The sequence below is a fragment of the Sycon ciliatum genome, chromosome 8 (genome assembly GCF_964019385.1).
Source record: "Sycon ciliatum chromosome 8, ocSycCili1.1, whole genome shotgun sequence".
In the NCBI taxonomy this organism is placed as follows: Eukaryota; Metazoa; Porifera; class Calcarea; order Leucosolenida; family Sycettidae; genus Sycon; species Sycon ciliatum.
Genome location: NC_088650.1, coordinates 16757579 through 16763956, shown reverse-complemented (window position 1 = coordinate 16763956; position 6378 = coordinate 16757579). Strand labels below are relative to the sequence as shown.

Below are 6378 nucleotides of genomic sequence, written 5' to 3'. Positions count from 1 at the left end.
TGGAAGGCTGTTGGTTTGCGCACTGGAGCGGGGAGGTGTGTGAGAGCTAGGTCTCAGGTCGTTGAATGTCTCAAAAACATGTCAGTTGTGAGAATTCAAGTCGGCAGGAAAAGCGCGAGCTCCCACGTAGGGAGCAACACACAATTCCCCAAGTATCGCCGAAGTCCCACCAACCTCTTCTTGATAGTAATAATTTCTGGTGATAATTGCTTACATTCTCATACATTTGTGGTGCACTGTAGACTGCTAATGTTTACACGACTGTTCCTCCAAATTTGAAGGGACTGCCGTCATACGTGTATTGTGGACGGATCATCACAAGTCAAATGACAACCAAACCAGCTCCTCACCAAAGAGAAGACTTCAGTTCAAGTGGCTGACATGCTGACACGCTGCCATGACTTCAAAGACAGATAGTTGACATCGGCTTGGATACGGGAACGCCACACTGCTACAAACATACAATGACTACGTAGATCTACTAAGTCCACGCCTTGATCCGAGGAGACGTGGAGGGACATCCCCTTCAACATGCCCAGATTCTTGTCCGTGCCTGTGCTGCTGCGGTCCGTGGCAGCAGCCTCACAATCAAAGTCCAGTAGACATACTGTATACATGTAGTCATAGTCATAGTCATAGGCGACCTCGAAACCTTCACGTACACTAAGCCATACGCTTGTGGCTCAATGTAGCTGAACCATCGGACCTTATTTGTCAGCTTGGATCACGTGATCCATCCAGCTGCCGCGTGCGGCAAACAGCCCAAATAGCGCTAACTCTGGCCTGCGAGCGTTTGCTGCGACTAGCGCGCTAGCGCTTGTGACATACACAAACGCGCTAGCCAGAATGCTTTGACTTTGATGGCTTTCAGCTTCTATTTTTTGAAAAGTAGCGCGCTCAGACCAGCTCGCTCACTCTTTTCCTCTTCCATTTTTTAGGGCAATTGTTTTGTTTGATAGACGAAGCTTAGGGTCTCTTTGGGTTTGCAACCCTTACCCTCCTGGAAAAAATCATAGTTGTGCTAGACTGCGACACTTCAGACCAGGTACTATTAGAGCCGCTAATGGACGACGAGCTATTTTCCGCTATCCGGAGCTCAAGCATTTGAGCCGCTAAATGGACGAGACTCCTGAGGTAAAGGATGCAGAGAATGAGGAGAGAACACTCGTATGGAGCAGGGAGTAGGTAGTGTACTACTTCCTGGTATGGAGCACTGAGAAGCGGTAAGTCTTAGGGCAATTCTTAGCCAGTAATTACTTTCTCGCCATACCTATGTTCTCGTTTTTCGTGTCTTCTGTAATGCCAGTACACTAGCAGTACGACTACACTGTAGGCGAGAGTCCATAAGCCAGAGTGTGCAGCTCTCCATCTATGCAGCATAAACAAATTAATGACAAATGTCCTTTGCCTAAGGGCTGGGTTTCACTGCCGCTCCGCCGCACATCATCCACGGCATGAAACGTCATCATTACGAGCTGGTCCAGCGAGGCCGCGGCTCATCACCAGCTTTCGCTTCGCTGCTTGATACAAAAAAATGCAAGCCGCGGTCACGGCTTGCATTGTCTCCCGCACTTAATTGTTTTATTCGGGGGAATTTTAATTCGTTGCACAGGCCAGAACACGAGGATTTTTTTTGGATTTCACGCGCGCGCAGGCAGGCTAAATGTCATAAAAAAAACGTCGAGCACGATCGCGGTACCGTGAATGGCGAGTGTCACTGGAACCGCGCCGTTCTGCTGCATGCAGCCAAGTACCGTGGAGCAGCGGAGCTGCGGAGCCGCAGTGGAACCCGGCCCTAACCAAACTTATAGCAATTTGAAAATGTTTGACAATTTTTCATAAAAAACTTGACAACATTGTTCTTCTGTAGAGTGCCGCTGGCAACTCCATCGATGAACTCCATCAATGAGCGCAGGGATAAAGTTTAGAAACCCTTCGAGCGAGAACGTGTTTTCAAAACGGGAGCACAAATATGCCGCGTAACTTCCCCTCTAGTACTGTATGGCCCCATCAAAGCCACTCGCTGACTACTTACCAGTAAAATGGGGTTGGCCGGTTGTCAGATTAGCTGACATGTTTTCTGCCAACACAACCATAAGCAGTTGTCAACTCTCAAGACTAAAAGAGCTTGCGAAGAAAGTGAGAAACCTTGGCTATGAAAGCACATGAAGCGTCAGAACATAATCGAGCAAACTTGGACCTAGATTACCAGTGTCTGCTCCAGAGCCGGGTCAGTGGCCCTGTTTGTGAGTACTTGGACCTTTTGGAAAAAGAACACTGGGTTACCTGAGACCCGGTCGGAAGTCCTGTCGAGTACTATACTTTTTTATACCGTTCGAGGGTATACCGCCACTGACAGGCTGCATACGCGTGCAGATGCGTGCGGCCAGAGTGCCCAGTGCGAGTACGTTCATACATGTACATGTACAATCATGTACATCAGGAAGTCGAAAGTAAGTTTACGACTCCCTGACACACAGTAGCCGCACTTGAACGCATCTGGCTCTGGCCCAGTGTTGCAGGAATTGTGCCAGGTAGACGTGTACCCGGTTTGTGTTAAATCTTAGAGCAGGTACTGCATACCCTATCATATCTGTGTACATGGGTAGACAGAGTCAGTGTTGTTGCGTCCCACTCAGTACCCTTCTGGTTCATTTCGGCACCAGCACTCTTTGCGTATGCAGAGTTGAGTAGAGTGCAAGTTCGGACCACAAGTACACTGCAGCGGCTAGTAGCAAACCTAACCTGTGCCGTGATGCCCGGCACGTGTGTGCATCTACTTCATCCCTGAGTAACACACCTGGTATATTGTGCACAATAGGGCACACTAAATAATCAGCATGCATCGCAGTTTTCTGCAACATATTCCTGAAGTCACTTTACACCTCAGAAGAATTGCGTCGCTGACTGGAATTCGATACCGGTTTAGTTTCTCTCTGGGTCATTATCAATCATAGAAAACCCGTCATACAATAGGTTCAAGCTAAAGTACCGTATCACCATGGCAATTACCTGGAAATTCGGTGTGTTTTCTACGTTTTTGTTAAACAAGCAGCAATGTGCAACAGAAATTACCATGGTGATAGAGTAGATGACCGTGTGAAGCGGAGTGAGATGCAGCAAAGGTGAGCCTGTTACTGCGAGTCTATGCCCTAAACAATAAACTTTGCCGTGGGATGATTCTCTTTGGGCTGCACACTCTGGTTAATGTACTCTTGGTGGCAGCATTCTGGTGCCAAAGATAATATTTTTTCAGAAAAATAAGCACTAGAGAAATGGAGTGGGAGTGACCTGAATTATTCTATCAGCAGAGCTGCAATACTTGGGATATGAGATTATTCCCGTAGCTATGCAAAAGACGCTATTCAGTTGTACTTTAGTAGCATCTGGCGCTAGCCAGTATCCTCACCGCTGTAATTCGGTGCGTGTCACGGTGTCTGGTAGGGTGGTTCACGTGGCATGCCATGGTTGGTGCAGTATCCTGTATGTGTCCCGTACCGTAATTCGAGTATGCGGTGCGCACCGTAGCATAGATGTATCTGGAGCGCTGTACGAGCTAAGATGTCGGGGCAAATATGGGGACATTCACAACATGCAATGTGAATATGCACGTCAGTTTTGTTTTAAGAAGTGGGTTTGACGGAGTAAGAAAAGGCCCCAGCTTTGGCTGCTGCATGCTAGCCCAGTGGGTACCAATCTCCTGCCATCGGCCGAGTGCTGATGGAACGGAGTAGAAGAAAAAGAAAGAAGAATATTGCGTTCAAGAATACAATTTCGGTAAGGGATATACAGTAAAACCTGTAACTAAAGACCACTGTCACTAGCGACCAGCCTGGTACTACCAACCACTTCGCCAGGCACGGAAGGTCTCACATTCAAAATGCACTGTGACTAGCGACTACCTTCTGAACGCGACCAGCGACCGCCTTTTCCTGTCCCAAACACAATTTTTGACCCGTAACTAGCGGCCGCGATGTAGGAAATCAAATGTTGCTCGAAGCTCCTTCTTGAAATTTTACTGATTTTCCATGGTCCTGAAAAGAATCTTTCGATACTACAGCAGCTGAACAAATGAATGCAGGTAATTTTGGCTGTGGAGTCGGTGTGGACTGCACTACACCTGTCAACATTTCAAGCGCTGTCAAGAAAAAACATGATAGGAAACGTCTTGGAGAGCGCATCGAAAGCGCTCTCTGATCGATGTTACTACTCGGAGGAGAAACGAAGACTGGGCGGCTCTGTCACACCAGTCATACAGACGGATTGACGATGGCATCAAGGAATCCAGAAACAAAGCAGCACCACAAGGTCCTGATGCTGAAGGATCGCGTTCAAGCAATCCAGAAGTCACAACAAGGACAGTCGGTATGATTGATCGCATGAACAAATTTGAAGCCCAGCGCGAAACGAAACTTCCCCAGGGAACGTTTGACTCCTGGCTTCAGAAGTAGCAGCTGAATTTGAAGTCTGCAAAAAATTAATCTTCTCTCTCTCTCTCTCTCTCTCTCTCTCTCTCTCTCTCTCTCCATCTCTCCGTCTTTCTGACATTGCGCAAGTCCTGGGGAATCGTATTAGCTGCATTTTGACATACATATCATATAATGGGATCCACATATGGTCACGCGGTGCAAACCTCTAACTAAAGACCACCTGCTACTAAAGACCGCTTTTGCTGGCACCAAGGGGTGGTCGGTAGTCACAGGTTTTACTGTACCGGTAAGTGGATAGCTAACTAAAATAATTAGCCGTATGGTTTAGAAATAGTGGTGGCGACTCTGGATGGCAGTCGTGAGTCCGTCAAGTGTCAAGTCGACGGAAAAGCGCTAGCTCCAGTGTGGGGAGCAAACCCATTCCTAGGTTAGCATCCCCCCCACCTCACAACAGAGCAACCGAGTTTTGGATTAAGCTGGGAGTGCCGATTCGAGCAACTGGTATGATGGCTCTGCTTGGAGCCACTAGATGGCTCGCAGCTGAGCCGGCAAATGACTCTGCTTGGAGCCGGCAAATGACTCCGCATGGAGCCACCGAATGACTTCGCATGGAGCCGCCGAATGACTCTGCATGGAGCCGCCGAATGACCCCGCATGGAGCCGCCGAATGACCCCGCATGGAGCCCCAAATTGACTCCGCATGGAGCCGCCAATGACTCCGCATGGAGCCGCCAATGACTCCGCATGGAGCCGCCAATGACTGCATGGAGCCGCCAATGACTCTGAGTAGAGCCTCCAAATGCTAAATATATTGGTATGCATAACCAGTTGAGAGCATATATTCCATAAATCGGCACTCCCGGAGCGGATCACAAAGTGCAGCTACCCGTGCAATCTGTAAGCGGTGCAAGCTAGGTAAAGACTGTCAGAACTTGCTGTCAGAACTTGATATCATGGGCTGAGGCCATTGCCGCAGCCACCCATACTTTGGCTGCAGGTGGCGTCCGAATGTTACTCGGGCAGACATCGCTTTCCACCTTCCCGCCTCTCTGAATATCGAGTCCCGCAGCTGATTCGAAACGAGTGGCCGGTGTACAACGCCAGGCCAAAGCCACAACTGATGAGCAATATCCTCGCAGTTGCTGTAAATGCCCATCGATTGGCATTCGCAGCTGATGCCGCTAGTTTTCCCAGGTGCTGCGGGCTGCCACAATTGCAAACAACCCTTTGCGATTGCTGCTCTGCTTGATTGACTGTCCATCGCCCTATCCCCGGTCGCAATTGTACGAGCACCGGCCAAGTGCACCACTTGCATCAGTGAATACCAGCAAGTCGGGGGACGGCGTCCATTTAGGGTATAGGAAGAAGGACCGGCCGTTCCGCTAATCCAGGAGCTCAGGCCATCGGCGAAGATCTTTGAGGCACTCTTTGGAGAGCTTGATCAGGTAACACGGCTGCCGGTACCAGTTGGCAAGTGACCACAATCTGCAATTTGCATCCAGGGGCTATCACTCTTGTAGCAAACGGGAGCTTTCCCAGAAGAGACTCGAGTTGACATTGGGTAGTTGAAGCTGTGTGAAGAGTGGCCCGAAGGAGATCACGAAGCTCGGCAAGTTCGTCCATAGGCATCCTGATGTTAGCGCGGCGGGTGTCCAGGATGACGCCGATAATTATCAGGACGTGGGCTGGACCCTCCACTTTTGCTGACGCCAGAGAAAACACCGAGGTATGTAAACGCGCGGCGCCGAGTAGCGAGTTGCTGGCGAGCTAACACAGGTCCAGAGCATGCATTGAGGAAGCACTTTTACTGACGCCAGAGAAACACCGAGGTATGTAAACGCGCGGCGCCGAGTAGCGAGTTGCTGGCGAGCTAACACAAGTTCAGAGCAGGCATGGAGACAGAAACGTTAGTCGAGGCACTCCCCGTAATAGGATGATGCCAATAACG

At 49.5% G+C, this 6378-nt stretch overlaps 1 protein-coding gene across 1 annotated transcript in view; it reads left to right on the top strand.

Annotated features, from left to right (window-relative positions):
- The first annotated feature begins 842 nt into the window (after window positions 1-842).
- The window catches only part of LOC135823879 (uncharacterized), a 57742-nt gene continuing 52206 nt past the window's right edge, over window positions 843-6378 (top strand). The window contains exon 1 of the mRNA XM_065336736.1: window positions 843-1223. The gene's annotated coding sequence lies outside the window, so the exon portion shown is untranslated. The remainder of the gene's footprint in view (window positions 1224-6378) is intronic.